Genomic DNA, 2,715 nt, shown 5'->3' with positions numbered 1-2,715 from the left:
AAATACAATAAATGCGAGTTGGATAGGAAGGAAAGAGTTGTCCAAGTGAGAAATTGCAGGAGGATTAATTGCCCTACCTGGCCTGGGACTAGAGCAATGCCAATGGAAAAAGTAGTAGCATTTGTGGTTTGTTGGTCCATTCTGAGCTGAGCACTTATAGTAGTAGCACTTGTACAGAGAGCACAGCAGGAGAAGGAGCTATGATTGTCGCCGTTGGTCAGCCCTTAACTTTGTGGCGGCCCCGTGGGTCAGCCCTAAACCCCGTGGCTGGAGAGCAGTGTCAAGGGAAAATGATGCCGCATCTGTTTACAAAAAGAGTCGTAGCATGAGAGTTAGAGTAAGACCGGCGCAATCACTTCTTTCAGAGGCCAGACCAGCAATACCTGCGGTGAACTTGCAGATCTATCGAGGCGGCAGTGATCGAACGGACGACCTTCGGGCGGAGGCAAGGGCCCTGGCACGTGCTGCAAATGCTTCCATTTACAGCCCCGAATTGCTGGTGGGCAAGTACGGCTCTCGCCCAGTCAAGGTTTTTATTCAATTTCTCCTTTCTTTCTTTGGTTTTTGATTGAATTATTATGTTTTTTTTTTGTTGTTAAAGATTGAATTATTATGTTGTTATTGTTTGTTTGGTTTTTTTATATTGAATTAGCGTATACTGTTATGTTGTTTGGTGGTAAATTAAATAAGGTTATTCGGAGGACTCTTGAAATTCTGATATCGCTGGGTTCATTTGGGTTAAAGCTGTTGGTGGACCAAAGGAATGACGTGATCGATGAGAATCTGGAGGAGCTCTCTGAGCTTCAGGATGCTTTGCCCACTTTTCCAGATGCAGAAGCATTTTCCTGCATCGAAAGGGAGTTGGAACTGCCACTCAACTCCTTTTTCTCATGCATTTCTCCATCCCCAATTGTAGCAGCTAGTTTAGGTCAAGTCTACAAAGCTCATCTCAAGTATTCTGGGCAGGTTGTTGTTGTCAAGGTGCAACGTCCGGGCATTGAAGAAGCTATAGGACTTGACTTCTATCTCATAAGAGGTCTAGGATTTTTCATAAATAAATATGTTGACGTCATAACCACTGATGTTATAGCACTTATTGATGAATTTGCACACAGAGTTTATCAAGAGCTTAACTGTGTGCAGGTCAGTCTTCCCATCGACAATCACTGACATGCTTGCCTTTGTTGCTAGTCATTAACTGCCATGAGAGTATGAATGCTTTGCTCCTGACTCTACAATACATGATGTAACTACACGCAATTTCTACAACTTCATATTTTGTATAAGATTCTTTTAGGTTTCCATGTTAATTTTGACAGGTGCCTGCAGGAGGGACAAAATGCGAGGAGGTTTAAGAAATTGTATGCTGACAAGGCAAAGGTTATGGTCCCAGACATTTTCTGGGATTATACCAGCAGAAAAGTGTTGATAATGGAGTGGGTGGATGGAGTCAAGTTAAACGAGCAAGCTGCAATTGAGAGACAAGGGTTGCAAGTATTGGATCTTCTGAACACTAGCATACAGTGCAGCCTCAGACAACTACTTGAGTATGGATATTTTCATGCAGATCCCCATCCTGGTAATCTCTTGGCAACACCTGATGGAAAACTTGCGTTTCTTGATTTTGGAATGATGAATGAGACACCAGAAGAAGCTAGATTTGATATCATCGGTGTAAACACGAATTTTCCTGAAACAAGAATACGTGTACAAAATAATATTTTGTATTAATGATTTTGGGGTTACAATCTCTTTGTAATTTGATCCTCTGATTCTATCTTCGTAGGGTGTAGGTTTGTGGATGAGCTGTTGATCCAAAGGGCCGTCGCGGCTTGATCTAGGGTTGAACAGTTGACGAATGGATCTTCAAGGGCTGTTGGGCTTGATCTTGAAGAATGCGTGTATGGGTTCGTTGATTTTTTGTTAATCCAAAGGGCCGTTGGGGCTTGATCTTAGGATGAACAGATGATGAACGATGAACACTTTCTTCAAGGGCCATCAGGCCTTGATCTTGAAGGTTGAGGGAAGTTTCTTCAAGGGCTGTCGGGGCTTGATCTTTAAGGAGGATTTTGACGAAGTACGAAGAGGGTTTTACTGATCCTTTGGGATTTGCTTGAGAGCTTTAGAGTTTCAAAGCTTCAAGGTTTTGGTGTGATGTAAATTCCTCCTCTTTTCTCTTGATGGAGAAGCCTATTTATAGGCTTTGAGAGTGAATCACCACCATCCATTTTTTTGGTGAAGTGAGTGGATGTTGTAGGTGAAATAAGTGGAGTTGGTAGGTGAAGTAAATGTGTAATGTAGGTGAAATGAATGGAGTTTGCAGGTGAAATGAACGTGTGATGTAGGTGAAATGAATAAATGTTGTAATTTTAATGCATTGGTTAACATTTATTTCACTGAAATTTCGGTGTCTACAAATGCCCCCACTTTAAGGCGCGTCGTATACATGTGCTTGTCAGGTGTAGAAGATGCGTTTTGAAGTCCCTTAATGTAGATGTCGATCTAAGGGCCATCGGGGCTTGATCTTGAATTCGACTGGAAGATTCTCTGGTTTCCTCCAATCGTTGATTTTCCACAGGCTTAATCTTGAACTGGGCTGGAGGTTGTTTTTTGGTCTCCTCCAAAGGTCTGAACTTACTCCTTTTATTTGGAGTTGAATTTGATTCAAGGGTGGTGAACACTTGATTTTGAATCAGAGTTGTGATTTCTTCAAGG

The 2,715-nt window shown here is 42.1% G+C and overlaps 1 pseudogene across 1 annotated transcript; it reads left to right on the top strand.

Annotated features, from left to right (window-relative positions):
• Nucleotides 1-326: 326 nt before the first annotated feature.
• Nucleotides 327-1,731, top strand: LOC137724269 (protein ACTIVITY OF BC1 COMPLEX KINASE 3, chloroplastic pseudogene; annotated as a pseudogene). The gene is made up of 3 exons (XR_015957487.1): nucleotides 327-1,036; nucleotides 1,116-1,143; nucleotides 1,320-1,731. The product of XR_015957487.1 is annotated as a protein ACTIVITY OF BC1 COMPLEX KINASE 3, chloroplastic pseudogene (transcript).
• Nucleotides 1,732-2,715: the final 984 nt, after the last annotated feature.

The sequence above is a fragment of the Pyrus communis genome, chromosome 16 (assembly GCF_041283825.1).
Source record: "Pyrus communis isolate YQ-2024b chromosome 16, ASM4128382v1, whole genome shotgun sequence".
NCBI classification, from domain to species: Eukaryota; Viridiplantae; Streptophyta; class Magnoliopsida; order Rosales; family Rosaceae; genus Pyrus; species Pyrus communis.
Note: the sequence above shows the minus strand (reverse complement) of the source record. Positions and strands in the feature narration are given on the sequence as shown.